This window comes from Gopherus flavomarginatus, chromosome 23 (assembly GCF_025201925.1).
Source record: "Gopherus flavomarginatus isolate rGopFla2 chromosome 23, rGopFla2.mat.asm, whole genome shotgun sequence".
In the NCBI taxonomy this organism is placed as follows: domain Eukaryota; kingdom Metazoa; phylum Chordata; order Testudines; family Testudinidae; genus Gopherus; species Gopherus flavomarginatus.
The window spans coordinates 4946073-4961229 of record NC_066639.1 but is presented as its reverse complement, the minus strand read 5'-3'; the positions used below and the strand labels follow the sequence as shown (position 1 = coordinate 4961229).

Genomic DNA, 15157 nt, shown 5'->3' with positions numbered 1-15157 from the left:
CCAGGCTGTCGGGGTCCCGGGGGGGCCCTGGCCAAATTGAGTCCCCCTGGAAAAGTCTCCCTCACGGTGGTCCCAGGGATGGAGGAGCTCCCACTCCCTGCTACGGCCCAGAGGCTGCAGCAGGGGCACAGAGCTTCTCTGGTGTCAGGGCCACAGCGGGGCAGAGGTAAAGGAGTGAGACCAGAGAAGCTCTGTGCCCCTGCTGCAGCCCCCAGGTAATAGAAGGGGGCACCCCTAGAGCCTGGAGATTGGTACGATGGAGGAACATCTACAGCCAGGACCTTGGTATCTGTGCCCCCCATAAACCACCTAATCCCCACGGGAATCCCTACAGCCAGGAAGTTGGTATCTGTGCCCCCCATAAATCTCCTAAGCCCTCTGGAACCCTTCCAGTCTGCACGTAGGAATCTGTGACCCCCAGAAATCCCCGAATGCCCCAGGAACCCCTACAGCCTGGACGTAGATATCTGTGACTCTAACGAACCTCCTAAACCACCCAGGACCCCTTCAGCTAGGACGTAGGCATCTGTTCCCCCCTCAACCCCCAATCCCCTCGGGACTCCTAGACCCTGGACGTAGGTATCTGTGTCCGCCCCGATCCCCTAAGCACCCTCATTACCCCTTTAGCCTGGACGTAGGTATCTGTGCTCCCACAAACCCCCTAAACGTCCCAGTGACCTCTTCAGCCTGGAAGTCCCTATTTGTGACTCCCACGAACCCTCTAACCCCCCGGGGATCCCTACAGCCTGGACACAGGTGTCTGAGCACTCCACCATCCCCCTAAGCTCCTCAGGACACATCCAGCCTGGATGTATCTGAGCCCCCAGTGAACCGCCTAATCTCCCCGGGACACCGACAGCCTGGACCTAGGTATCTGTGCCCCCCACAAACCCCCTATACCCCCCAGGACCCCTCCAGACTAGATGTAGGTATCTGTACCCCCACAGCCTCCCTGGGACTCCTACAGCCTGGAGGTTCTTATCTGTGCCCCCCACAAAACCTCAACCCCCCCGGGACCCCTCCAGCCTGGACATAAGTATCTGTGCACCCCACGAACCCATACGCAGCTGTAGGGACGTCTACAGCATGGACTTAGGTATCTGGGGCCCCCCAAAACCCCCTAAGCCCACCAGGGACCCCTACAGCCCAGAGATAATTATCTCCGCTCCCTGAACCCCATAAGCCCCCCCTGGACCCATCCAGCCTGGACTTAGGTATCTGTGACCCACATGAACCTGCTAAGCCCCCCAGGGACCCTCCAGCCTGGATGGAAGTATCTGTGCCCCCCCACAACCCCTAAGTACCGAGAAACCCCTCCAGCCTGGAGGTAGTTATCTGTGCCCACCAGAAACCCCTTTAGCCCCCCCAGGGATCCCTCGTGCCTGGATGCAGATATCTGTGCCCAACACAAACTGCCCAAGCCCCCTCCCGGGAACCCTCCAGCCTGGAACTAGGTATCTATGCTTCCCTAACACACTAATTCCCCCTGGAAGCCCTATTGCCTGGACTTAGATATCTCTTCCCCCCGCAAACCTCCTTAGCCTCCCAGGGACCCCTACAGCATGGACCTAGGTATCTGTGCCCCCCAGAAACTCCCTAAACGCCCCAGGAACCACTCCAACCTGGACACAGATATCTGTGCCTCCCAAAAAACCCTAAGCCCCCCAGGGACCCCTAGAGTATGGAGATAGGTATCTCTGCCATCTGCAAAAACCCCTAATCCTCTCCGGAACCTCTCCAGCCTGGACGTACATATCTGTGCTCCCCAACAAACCACCTAAGCCCCCCCGGGACCCCTCCAGCCTGGATGTAGGTATCTGTGCCCCTCCAAAGCCCTAAACCCTCCCAGAATCCCTATAGCCTGGACGTAGTATCTGTGTCTCCTACAATACCACTAAGCCCCCCCCAGGGACCCCTCCAGGACATACATAGGTATCTATGCCCCTCACCAAGTCCCTATACCCCCAGGGATCACTATGCTCACCACAACCCCCTAAGCCGTCCAGGGACCCCTTCAGCCCTGACATAGATATTGGTGTGCTCCACGAAGCCCTTAATCCCCACCAGGACCTCTACAGCCTGGACGCAAGTACCTATGCCCCCCACAATCCCCCTAACTCTCCCAGGGTCCCGACCATCCTGGATGTAGGTATCTGTGACCCTACGAACCCCCTTAAGCCCCCCCGGAATGCCTCCAGCCTGGACGTAGCTATCTGTACCTCCCATGACCCCTAAGCCCCCCAGGGATCTCTACAACCTCTACGTAGGTGTGATGCTCTGTGCATTACCCTGCGTGGCCACAAGGTGTCACTGTTGCTCCATGCAGGGAAATACTTTGGGCATTACTGTGATGGAGTGGGGACTGTCTGTGTGGGGGATGGGAGAGCAGGGGGTGACTTTAGGTGAGGGACAGGACCTAAGCCTGTAACTCAAGCTAGGCAGGGCTGAGAGGGTGAGCACCTTTGCCCGGGATGCTGGACACAGGAAGGGGCTGGCTGGAGGGAGTTAGGTCATTTTTGGTTTGGAGCTGGGTAGTTGGAATTCAGGGAATCCCAAACTGGGAACTAAGCTTCCTGAACCCCCAGAAGGACTCAACTGACGTGTCCTGGTTGTGCCCAAAAGCCCTGCTGTATCCTTCTTTCCTGTTGTTCAAAACAACCTTCTGTTTTACTGGCTGGCTGAGTCACTGTGTGTCCCTGAAAGAGGGATGCAGGGCCAGATTCCACCACACTCCTTGACACCCCCTAAGCCCCTCTGGGACCCCTGCAGCTGGGACATAGGTATCTGTGCTCCCACCAAACCCCTGAGCCCCCGAGGGACCCCTACAGCCTGGACCTAGATCTCTGTGCCCCCCACGAACCCCATAAGACCCCAGGGACCCCTTCAGCCTGGACATAGGTGGAACCCGTCTGCCAGGCTGAATTGATAGCAGTAAGGACTGGGTTCAATACATAGGGGTCCCTTCCCTATTACGTAATGCAAACCAGCTCGAGCCCTCACCCAGTGACATGGGAATATTTTACATATGCACTCCTAGGTGCCTCAAAGAGGCAATACTTCCCCTCTAGCAATCATAGAGTCTGGGTACAGCAGAAAATGTTTAATAACGTGAGATAAACAACATAGCATTAAATTGGGAAAACACCTCAACTAGGCTGTGTCCTTTTCCCTGGGCTCTAGAGTCCAGCAATCCCCAAATCACCCCAAGACTCCAAAGTACAATACCTCAAATATTTCAAGACTCCAGCAACCCCAAAATCACCCACAGTCCAGCAGCCCCAGAGTTCAAGAGTCTATCCGCAGGGTTTTCCCCCAGCAGCCTGGGTAGAAAGGTGCACCTTACGTGGTCCACTGCCGACTGCCCTGCCTCTCCATGGGATTCTTCTTCCGCCTTCCCCACCAGCTGCTCTGCTCCACCAGCCAACCTGTGATCTGTTCCAGCTGTCTCCAAAAACTGTTTAGCCTATTTCACTCCGTGAGCCATTCCAAGCATCCCCCAAACTGCTTTTCTCCATCCGCTGCTCTGCAATATAGTTTTAAACTCCCTCACTAGTTAAGACAGCACTTTAATGACTTCAGCTTAGGAACCTGGATCTTCAGTTATTAACAAATTCAACAACCAGCTCTACTATTCAACTGTTAAAAAAGAAGATGCAATTGGTGTTTCTGGTTCACACAGGGAGCCCACTCCCTTGTCTAGTGAGTGCCACTCAACTGATGGTGAGAATCCATGTCTTAAAGCTGTTTCACAGTTCCTCATCCACACAATCAGGGTGACAACACTCCACATCTCACACCCCAACAACAAATAAACTGGGGATACCATAGCTGCCAAAGTAACCATCCCAGGCTGCCGTGGCCCTGTCAGGCACGGTGGCTGTGTCTATGCAAACATGATCAGACCCTGAAATTCTTTTCCACACTTGCCATAATTCACCACCAGATATCAGGGTAGAGTTCATCTTGATTCTGCTTACATAGGTATCTGTGTCCCCCACAACCCCCTAATCCCACCAGGACCCATCTAGCCTGGATAATGGTATCTGTGCTCTCCACAAACCTCTAAGCCCCCCAGGGAACCCACAAGCCCAGATGTAGGCATCTGTATGCCCCACAAACTCCCTAATACCCACAGGACCCTTCCAGACTGTAGGTAGGTATCTGTGGCTCCTAGAGCCCCACAAAGTCCCTTGGGACCACTACAGTATGGATGTTTGTATCTGTGACTGACAAAAACCACCTAAGCTACCCAGGGCCACCATCAGGATGTAGGTATCTGTTCCCCCCCCCCAAACACACCTAATCCCCCCAGGACCCCTCCAGCCTAGATGTAGGTATCTCTGATCCCACGAATCCGCTAAGACATGACAGGACCCCTCCAGCATCGACATAGGTATCTGTGCCCACGCAACCCTCCTAAGACACCCGAAACTCCTCCAGCCTAGACGCAGGTATCTGTGCCCAGCATGAACCCCCTAAGGTCCCTAGGACTCCTCTTGCCTGGATGAATGTATCTGTGCCCCTTACAAATCCCTAAGCCCCCCCAGGATCCCTATAGCCCGGACGTAGATATCTGTGCACCCTCACGAACCCACTGATCCTCCGAGCGACCCCTACAGCATGGAAGTAGGTATCTGTACCCCAAAATGTCCCAAAGCAACCCCAGGACCACTACAGCCTCGATATAGGTATCTGTGCCCCCCCACAACTCCCTAATACCCCCAGAACTCCTCCAGCCTGGACGTAGATATTTGTGACCTCCAGGAACCCCCAAAGCCCTCCCCAGGACTTCTCCAGTCTCTACATAGGTATTTATGCCCCCCACCAGCCTTCTAAGACCCAGAGGGCCCCCAACAGCCTGGTTGTAGCTATGAGTAAGCCACACAAACCCCCTAAGCTCCCCAGGGCCCCCTCCAACCGGTACATAGGTATCTGTGCAACCACAACCCCTTAAGTCCCCCAGGGACCCCTCCAGACCATACGTAGGTTTCTGTGACCCTTACCAACTCCTTAAACCCCCAGGGACCACTACAGCCTGGACGTATGTATCTATGCTCACCACAACCCCCTAAGCCATCCAGGGACCTCTCCAGCACTGACGTAGATATTTCTGCCCCTCATGAAGCCCCTAATGCCCACCAGAACGTCTCCACCCTGGACGTAGCTATCTGTGCCCCCCACAACCCCTTAAGCCCCCCAGGGATCTCTACAGCTTCTACATAGGCGTGATGCTCTGTGCATTACCCTGAGTGGCCACATGGTGTCACTCTTCCTCTATGAGAGAAATGCTCTGTGCATTACCCTGCGTGGCCACAGGGTGTCACTGTTGCTCCATGCGGGAAATGCTCTGGGCATTACTGTGATGGAGTAGGGACTGTCTGTGTGGGGGATGGGAGAGCAGGGGGTGACTTTAGGACTGGACACGTGCTCAGCCTGTAACCTGAGCTAGGCGGGGGGCGGGGTCAGCACATTTGCCCCGGAAGCTGGACACAGGAAATGGCCAGCTGGAGGGAGTTGGGTTAGTTCAGTTTCAGTTTTAGTCTTGGTGGTTGGAATTCAGGGATTCCCAAACTGGGAACTAAGTTTCCTGAACCCCTAGAAGGACTTGATTGTGGGGTCCTGCTTGTGCCTCCAAGCTCTGCTGTATCCTTTGCTCCTGTTGTCCAATAAACCTTCTGTTTTACTGGCTGACTCAGAATCACTGTGAGTCCCACGGAGAGGGGTGCAGAACCGGACTCCCTTACACTCCGTGACAGACCCTAAGCCCCTCCGGGACTGCTGCAGCCTGGATGTAGGTATCTGTGCCCCTTACGAAACCTCTAACCCTCCCGGGACCGATACAGCCTGGACATACGTATCTGTGCCCACCCGAACCCCTAAAACCCACTGGTACCCCTACAGCCTGGACATAGGTATCTTTGCCCCCAGAAATCCCCTAAGACTCCCAGGATGCCTCCAGCCTGGACGTAGGTATCTTTGCCCCCCACTAAACCCCTAAGCCCCCCTGGTACCCCTTCAGCCTGGATGTAGGAATATGTGCCCCCCACGAACCCTCTAAGTCCCCCTGGGACCTCTAGAGCATGGAGATTGGTATCTGTGTCCCCCCAAAACTCTCTAAGCCCCCCAGGGACCCCTATGGCCTGGACGTAGGTATCTGTGCCCCCCAAGGCCCCTAAGTTCCCCCGGACCCCTGCAGCCTGGATGTAGGTGTAACAGTGCTGCCCGTGGGAACCAGCTCAGCTCACTCAATCAGAGTGAATTGCAAGCAAAACAGGGCAAACAAATCCCAAAGGCTGGTGGTTATTTCAATACTTAGATTTACCAAGCCAGCACAAAACAGCTTCTGTAGTACCTCACTGGTTACTTAGAAGTTTAAACCACGCAGTTCCCTTAAAGTACCCAGCCTCAGGCCTCCGTCCAGACACACCTGTTAGATATGATGATGATTCCTGAAAATCTTACTTCATCATATAAAAGAAAAGATTCTTCCAATCCCAAAGGATCAGCCACATAACCAGGTTCAACTATAACTTGGATCTTACCTAAAATAAATGCTATAGCCAATTCTTATTAACTAAGCTAAAATTTATTAGAAAAGAAAAGAGAGAGAGTGTTGGTTAAAAGATTAATAGACATATAGACTTGAATTCAATTTTTGAGGTTCAGATACACAGTAGAGATGAGCTTGTAGTTGCCAAAAGTCCTTTCAGAAATAGTCCATAGGTTATAATCCAATGTCCATATTCTTAAACAATCAGTTTGTCAGCAGCATGCTCCAGCTTTAACCGAGACCACACCACACCATCCATTGTCTACAGCCAAGCTCTAAAATATAACAGCATTTGCTCCAACCCCTCAGGCAGAGACAAACACCTACAAGATTTCTATCAAGCGTTCTTACAACTATAATACCCACCTGCTGAAGTGAAGAAATAGATTGACAGTGCCAGAAGAGTACCCAGAAGTCACCTACTACAGGACAGGCCCAACAAAGCAAGTTACAGAATGCCACTAACCATCACTTTCAGCCCCCAACTAAATCCTCTCCAGCACATCATCAAGGATCTACAACCTATCCTGAAGGATGATCTCTCACTATCACAGATCTTGGGAGACAGGACAGTCCTTGCTTACAGACAGCCCCCCAACCTGAAGCAAATACTTACCAGCAACCACACAACACAAACACTAACCCAGGAACCTATCCTTGCAACAAAGCTCATTGTCAACTCTGTCCACGTATCTATTCAGGGAACACCATCATAGAACCTAATCACATCAGCCACACTATCAGAGGCTCATTCACCTGCACATCTCCAAACGTTATATATACCATCATGTGCCAGCAATGCCCCTCTGCCATGTACATTGGCCAAACCAGACAGTCTCTACATAAAAGAATAAATGGACACAAATCAAACATGAAGAATTATAACATTCAAAAACCTGTCGGAAAACACTTCAGTTTCCCTGGTCACTCATTTACAGACCTAAAAGTCGCAGTATTACAACAAAGAACCTTCAAAAACAGGCTCCCACGAGAGACTGCTGAATTGGAATTAATTTGCAAACTGGACACCATGAAATTAGGCTTGAATAAAGACTGGGAGTTGATGGGTCATTAAGCAAAGTAAAACTATTTCCCCCTGTTTATTTGTCCCCCTACTGTTACTCACACCTTCCTGAAAACTGTTGGAAATGGGCCATCCGATTATCACTACACAAGATTTTTTCTCCTGCTGATAATAGCTCACCTTAACTGATCACTCTTGTTATACTGTGTATGGCAATACCCATTTTTTCATGTTCTCTGTGTGTGTGTGTGTGTGTGTGTGTGTGTGTGTGTGTATATCTATATATCTATCCTCCTACTGTATTTTCTACTGCATGCATCTGATGAAGTGGGTTTTATCCCAGGAGAGCTTACACTCAAATAAATTTGTTAGTCACTAAGGTTCCACAAGTACTCCTGTTCCTTTTGCATATAAATTAATGGAGATTAAGTCCATGAATGGCTATTAGCTAGGACGTTTAAGGAATGGTATCCCTAGCCTCTGTTTGTCAGAGGGTGGAGATGGATGGCAGGAGAGAGATCACTTGATCATTGCCTGTTAGGTTCACTCCCTCTGGGGCACCTGGCATTGGTTGCTGTTGGCAGACAGGATACTGGGCTGGATGGACTTTTGGTCTGACCCAATATGGCCACCCTTATGTTCTTATGAAGAGAGGGGCAAAGCCCTCTGACAGAGTTTCTGTAGTGTAGTGGTTATCACATTTGCCTTACACGCAAAAGGTCCCTGGTTCAAAACCAGGCAAAAACATGATGGCTTAATTTTCCCAGCTTCTACTTGCCTGTCCCTGCTGTTGTAGGAGCAGCAGTGATTTCTGTGCTCAAAAGGTCTGTTATACTTCCCCTCCCTCCCACTTTTGTCTCCTCTCCCTCTCTGAATGCCTGTGAAGTGGCTTTCCCCCTCCCGCTCCCTCCTGGAATGCTTGTGGGATGAAGGGGCTGGTTGACGAGCAGAAGAGCTCCCAGGTAGACAAGGTGTCTGGGACTCTAATTAGGCAGCACTCACACCCCCAGAGCATGGACACTGCCCAAGGTGCAGTGTGACCAACCAGATGCAGCCAAGTCATCTCTAGTCGCAGGCCATGAGGCGCAGGCCCTTAAAAGGGGAAGGGGCCCTGTGCTCAGGAGTCACTCAAAAGCTTGTACCTCCAGTGAATGCCCTTCGCCCGGACCTCCTGGCCAGTGGTTCGCCACGTTGCATTTCATTGTGCCTCAGGAAGACTTATTTTCATCACACCGTCCATCACTGCGCTGTGGGACACTTACCTTGCAGAATCCTGACATCTCCAGTGCCGAACCAGTCCTGGGAGCGTGAGTATGTGAGTGTGACACCCCATCCCCCTTCTTTTGAACTTAGCTATCTATCAATATAATAAATGCACTGCTTTCTGCCAAACTCTGGTGGGTCATTAGTCCTCCCTACACTTACTAGTTGGCCCAATTACAGGTAAAACCTGCAGTAACCCCAACCTCTGCATGACAGAGGGTGGTGAATGAGCTGAGAAAAAGCCTTAGCATCAGCAGGGGAAAGCTAGAAGATCTGGGCCAGTCACCTTTTGAAGCCTTGTGGCTTGGTCTCCTTTTCCCTGGGAGGTTGGCCTATGGCGGCCAGCTCTTCCTGCTGACCTCCTCTGCGTGATTTTCCAAAGGAGGAAGTGAGGCAGGAATGGGGCAAAAGAGGAAAGTCGAACTGAGGAAGGCAGGGCAGAAGCTAAGCGCCTCAGTGCGGCTAAGTGGGGTTAGTAGAGCACCACCATTTGTTCTGCAAAGCCTGGGGTGGCACGGTTGGCTGGTGGGAGGCAGAATCCTGTGCCTGCCTCTTGGCTTCCCAGGGGTGGCTACTTGCAGCCCAGGAGAGGAAGGATGGTTCTGGGTGAAAGGAAAACAAGAAAAGCTCTGGGAGGAGATTTGGGTGTGGGGTGCGGGCTCTGTGCTGGGGGAGGGGGTTGGGGTGCAGGAGGGGTGGCACTTACCCCGCGCACTGCATCTCCCAAAGTGACCGATACACACAACCCTGCGGCAGCAGCTCCTAGGTGGGCGGGGCCAGGGAGGGTCTCCATGTGCCGCTGCCTGCAGGCGCTGCCCCCAGAGCTCCCATTGGCTGCAGTTCCTGGCCAATGGGAGCTGTGGAGTTGGTACTCGGGGCAGAGGCAGCACATGGAGACACTCCCCCTGCCCCAAGGGATGCTGGGACATGCCGGCCTCTTCTGGGAGTGTCACGGAGGGACGGAGGCAGAGTGGGCAGGGACCCACCTCAGTGCTGCTGGTACATCTCTGCACACCCATGGGGAGAGGGGAGCAGAGGGCCTCCATGCACTGCCTGGGGTAGGCGCAGTGCACAGAGCTGCCTCCCCTCCAGGGTCTCTTACAGGAGTGGGTTGGTGGGGTCTTTTGGCCTGCAAGGTGCAGCAGGCCGGACTAGATAATCACACTGGTCCCTTCTGACCTTAAACGCTCTGAGTCTAAAAGGGAGAGGGAAGTAAAGGGAATTTTTTTAAGAAATAAACCAAACATTGTAATACCAGGATGACTCCAACAGCTCATTGTATAGTCCCACCCCTTTCTTCCTCCACTGGGTGTTTAATGACCTGCTAGGATTTGGGACACTGATTTTCTCATTCCATCACTAAACTGATACAATGTGACTGAAATTAAACCAATTCCCAGAGGAGAAAACCTCACATCACTGCATTGGCTGGGAATTGAACCCAGGTCAAGTGCTTGGAAGAGAGCTATGCTCACCACTATACCACCAATACATCTAGCAAAAGTTCTTCTCCTACATGCCACTTATGCTTGTCAAATGAGGCTAGACCAGCACTGAGGAGATTTTCTGCCTGATAAAAAATACTGGATTCTCATCACTAAAAAAGGAACACCTCCATCTTCACTTGGGTTTGAACCATCAGCCTTTCAATTAGCCACCAAAGTTGTTAATCATAGGCTATGTCTACACTACAGGATTATTCCAATTTTACAGATACTAGTTTTTGGAAACAGATTGTATAAAGTTGAGGACACAGGCCCACACTAAGCACATTAATTCGGCGGTGTGCGTCCATGTACCAAGGCTAGCATCAATTTCCAGAGCGTTGCACTGTGGGTAACTGTCCCATAGTTCCCGCAGTCTCCCCTGCCCATTGGAATTCTGGGTTGAGATCTCAATGCCTGATGGGGCAAAAACAGTGTCATGAGTGAGTCTTGGTAAATGTCATCACTCAATCCTCCCTCCATGAAAACAACGGCAGACAATCATTTTGCGCCCTTTTCCCTGGATTGCCTGGGCAGACGCCATAGCACAGCAACCATGGAGCCCGTTCAGCCTTTTTTCACTGTTACTGTATGTCTTTATGGTGCTGACAGACGTGGTACTGCAGTGCTACACAGCAGCATCCCCTTGCTTTTTGCAAGTTAGCAAAGATGGTTACCAGCCCTACTGTACCGTCTGCTGCTTTGCAAGTTGACAATGACAGTTACCAGTTATACTGTACCATCTGCTGCTGTCATGGGTGCTCCTGGCTGGCCTCGGTGGGGTCGGCCACGGGCTTACAGACAAAAATAGGAATGACTCCCCAGGTCATTCTCTTCTTTAAGTTTTGTCTAATGGAGAGTCAGTTCTGCCTAGACTATCAGGCAAGCCTACTAAAGAACCAGAGGGGAAAACGGCCGCTCCGGGTCAGAGCCCTAGAGATCCCGCAGAAATGATGAGCTGCATGCCATTCTAGGGGGTGCTCCTGCAACAACCCTACCCATTGCTTCCCTCCTCCCCTACCCCTCCTGGGCTACCATGGCAGTTATCCTCTCATTTGTGTGATGAAGTAATAAAGAATGCAGGAATTTGAAACAACACTGACATTATTGCTTCTGCAAGCAGGGATGAAAGGGGGGAGGGGAGCGCAGCCTCCAGCTGCTATGATATTCCAGGCAGGACTGAATCTCCATTAGACAAAGCTTAAAGAAGAGAATGAACCTGGGAGTCATTCCCATTTTTGTCCAGGCACCCCCGGCCGACCTCACCGAGGCCAGTCAGGAGCCCTCACGGGACGACGATGATGGATACCTGTCCTACTGCACTGCCTGCCGTCTGCAAGGGAAGGGAAGGGGATGCTGCTGTGTAGTGCTGCAGCACCACATCTGCCAGCAGCATCCAGTAGACATACAGTGACATTGAAAAAAGGTGAGAGAGGATTTTTTTCCCTTTGCTTTCATGGGGGCAGGAGGCGGGGGAACGACATATACTCTGAACAACCCGCGACAATGTTTTTGACCCTTCAGGCTTTGGGAACTCAGCCAAGAATTCAAATGGTTTTTGGAGAGTGCGGGAACTGTGGGATAGCTACAATCCTCAGTCGCCCCTCCCTCCATGAGCATCCATTTCATTCTTTGACTTTCTGGTACGCTTGTCTCAGTTCCTTAAGTTTCAGCACTGCGTTGAGTCCCGATTGTGGCCTCTGTCCATCGTAGCCTTGGAGATTTTTTCAAATGTTTTGGTATTTCGTCTTTTGGAACGGAGTTCTGATAAAACAGATTCATCTCCCCATACAGAGATCAGCTTCAGTTTTTCCCGAACGGTCCATGCTGGAGCTCTTTTTTGATTCTGGGACTGCATAGTCACCTGTGCTGATCAGCACTCCACACTGGGCAAACAGGAAATGAAATTCAAAAGTTCACGGAGCTTTTCCTATCTACCTGGCCAGTGCATCTGAGTTCAGATTGCTGTCCAGAGCAGTCACAATGGTGCACTGTGGGATAGTGCCCAGAGACCAATACCATCAAATTACAGCCACACTAACCGTAATCTGACATGGCAATACTGATTTCAGCACTACTCGTCATCAAGGAGGAGTACAGATACCGGTATTAAGAGCCCTTTATATCAATATAAAGGGCTTCGTTATGTGGATGGATGCAGGGTTAATGTGATTTAATGCTGCTAAATTGGACATAAACTTGTAGTGTTGACCAGGCCAGAGAGAGCAGCAGGTTTCCCCTATTGTTTCCTGCTTTTGTTTCCTTGACTAGTTTCTCCTCTGCACCAACTTGCTGTATTTGTTTGTGAGTCTGACTAGCTCAGTTGGTAAAACATCAGACTTTTAATTTGAGGGTTCAAGTCCCTGGTCAGGTAATAAACTACTCATTATATCTTAAAAATCTGTCTTTCTGGAGTCGTCTTTGATGTTTTTTCTCTTCAGGATTTTGCCTTTTCTAAGAAGGGCCTTTGTGTGTGGGGGATTGAAGGGGCAACTTCCTGACAGCCCCTCTGTCCTTGCAGGCTGGAGGAATAAAGGCCTCTGGGCATATAGCATGTTCCTCCCCTGCACGCACACACACAAAATATCCCTATGGAATTAGAATCACCTGCTGCCTTCCCCTGTTCTGCTGGATCCCCAAATGAGGATACTCTTCAGCCTAAACCCATGTCCCCTCTTTGCCCAGTGCCCCTCAGTCCCAACCCTCAGTCCCTCCTATGCTCACTGCTCCTCACGCCCAACCAGAGCCTGCTCCTCTTCACCCTTCTCCGCTGTCCCAACCCACAGCCCCCTCCTATTCCCAGTGCCCCTCAATCTCAACCCACAGCTCCCTCCTTCCCCCCAGCAGCAGGTGCTTCAGACCCCCTCAGGAAGATTTTCTTGCAAGGTTTCGTGTATGAGTCTTCATGTGGATTTTACAGTATGTTGGAAATATGTTGGGTTGCTTGCCAAAATGATCACTTTTGGCTGGTGTTGGATTCCCAGTCTCCTTGTTATTGGGACAGGAGAAATAAAGGGTTGTTGTCCTTGTTATGTGAATCGAGGGCAGCAGAACTGTGCTTGGCAGACCCCGATGGAGGGACTCACCCTCAATTCAATAGCACTTGCTAGGCAGGGGACATTGGTTCCAAAGCCAAGTGGGCTGGGGCCTGAGTCTTCATGCTAAAATTTATGTGTTAGACTAACTTTAGGACAGGGTGGCTGTGGAGGGGTGAGTGAGTCCCTAGACAACATAGTGAGTACGGTGCCTTCTTATTTTCCCCCTTTTCCACCCAGGATGGCAGATGAACTCTACAGAGGCACCTCTGGGCTTGCACTGAGTAAGGACAACAGCTGTGAGTGGGGTGCAGAGAGGAGATGGCTCATGTTAAATGACTTTTGGTTGCTGGACTTACGAACCTTAGGGAGAAGGACACTGCCCAGCTTATTTGTGGGTGGGTCTTTTCCTCATGGTTTAGGTTTATGTGTTGGGGCTGCTGACATGACTTCTGCTAACCCTGGGCTTGCATTGCAATGTAGACGTACCCTGAGAGTGCAGCTATACTGAGATAAAATCCCTGTGGCCTGGCTGGCCTGGATGATCTGATTTGGGCTCCTGGGGCTCAGGTTGTGAGGCTAAAAACTGCAGTGTAGACATTTGGGCTCAGACTGGAGCCCAGGCTCGGAGACCCTCACCCCTTGTGGGGTCTCAGAGGCTGGGCTCAAGCCCAAGTGTCTACACTGTAATTTTATTACCCTGCAGCATGAGCCCCACAAGCCTGAATCAGCTGACCCAGGGTTTGAGAATAGTGACTTGGGTGTGCTAATGGCAATGTGGACATAATGCTAGGCTATGTCCACACTGCAATGAAACATCCAGGGCTGCCCCATGCCAGCGCCGGCTCCTGGGGCTTGGGCCGTGGGGTGGTAAATTTGCAGTGTAGACATCTCAGCTCAGGCTCAATACCGGGGTCTGGGACCCCACAAGGTTGGGAGGGAGTTTAGCAAGCAAAAAAGGTAAAATGGCAGTGGAGTATTACCGTGGACTCAGAGGCATTTCTCCATTGTTCTGTCTGCTTTGGGGCAGGGACAATAACACGTCCTGCTGCTTTTGTTGTTTCAAAGGGCGGTTTAGGATTTTCATTCTCAGACACTGGGCACAAAGCAGGACTCAACCCTCAATGCAAATTAAATGAGCTGCCCACAGATTCTGGCAGCCACAATGAGCATTTGGTGCGAGAGCTCAGACCTGCCCCTGTCTCAGAGGGAGGGGGTCATCTGCGAGGGGACTGGACCACTGTCCTATCAGCTCTTATCTCCCAAACTTTCAGTAACTCTATTATCAGTGGCTCTGAGCATAATTTAAACCATAAGAAAAACCACACTGGGCTAGGCCGAAGGCCCATCTAGCTCTGAATCTTGTCTTCTGACAGTAGCCAATACCATGTACCCCAAAAGCCACTCCCCTAGTGACCTGAACCCAGGATCTCCTGCTTACAAGGCAAGTGCTTTAGCCAGCTAAGCCATGGTGCCTGCATGTGGCTAAAACACACTGTCTGACCACACCTGACTCTCTGCCATCTCCACCAGGACCTGACAAGCTTTGCTTGTGTTTGGATTCTGCAAAGCGGAGAAGCAGATGAGGTTTTCCTTCAAGCTGTGTGTGTGTGTGTGTAAATCTTTGGCCAGGTCTGCACTACAAAATTATTTCAGCAGAATTATATTGCTCAGGTCTGTGAAAAACTCACAACTCCCCTTCGGTCAGCAACTTGTGGCTGGTGTACACACTGCAATGCCACATCTGGTGACAAAACTGCCCTGTTTTGGTGACAAAATAAAACCACTTCAATGAGAGGCC

At 51.3% G+C, this 15157-nt stretch overlaps 1 long non-coding RNA gene and 1 other non-coding gene across 2 annotated transcripts in view; one reads left to right on the top strand and one right to left on the bottom strand.

The window, feature by feature from the left end:
* LOC127039473 (uncharacterized) overlaps positions 1–15157 on the bottom strand; it is an 85416-nt gene that overhangs the window by 19033 nt on the left and 51226 nt on the right. The window lies entirely within an intron of this gene.
* On the top strand, positions 8249–8321 carry TRNAV-UAC (transfer RNA valine (anticodon UAC)). Its single transcript has one exon. It is a non-coding gene; the product is annotated as a tRNA-Val (tRNA).